Here is a 615-nt window from a genome sequence, read left to right as displayed (position 1 = left end):
TTTAATAGTTTAAAGATTCATCCAAAATTAAAATAAATATAATAAAAGAATAAAATATATATTTTGAAAATAAAATGATTTTTTATTTTATTATTTAAATCGGTTAACCGTTAAATATTAATATATTGTTTTTAATATTTTTAAAGCGGATAACATTATTATTATTACTATTATTCTCAATGCGGAAAAAGATGTATCGTGTCTTTATTTTCTTTTCGCATTTGGCGTTCGAAATTGATATTGAGAGTATTGTGGTATAAAAATTCAAAGAGGGGCCACCCTTGTCTGCATGGTGGGAATCACATGTGACTCACAATGCAATCACCAACACCCACATAATAATCGCACCTAAAATTATTACCATTCATCACACAAACACAGGAATTTAATTGAATTGATCATTCTCTACATCAACACACACAACAACAAAAGCTAAAGTTCAAGATAAACATAGACTTCGTTTCTATTCTGCCTTTTCAAACACGCACCAAATTTTCCTTTCTCACGAAAAAACATAAAGTATAATTAACAAAAATTATCTCCATATATTTTCTTTCCTTAATTTTCAAATAAACCCAAAGCTATTATATAATTTCCATTTCAAATAACTACTAA

The sequence above is a fragment of the Arachis ipaensis genome, chromosome B06 (assembly GCF_000816755.2).
Source record: "Arachis ipaensis cultivar K30076 chromosome B06, Araip1.1, whole genome shotgun sequence".
In the NCBI taxonomy this organism is placed as follows: domain Eukaryota; kingdom Viridiplantae; phylum Streptophyta; class Magnoliopsida; order Fabales; family Fabaceae; genus Arachis; species Arachis ipaensis.
This window is presented reverse-complemented; position numbering follows the sequence as displayed.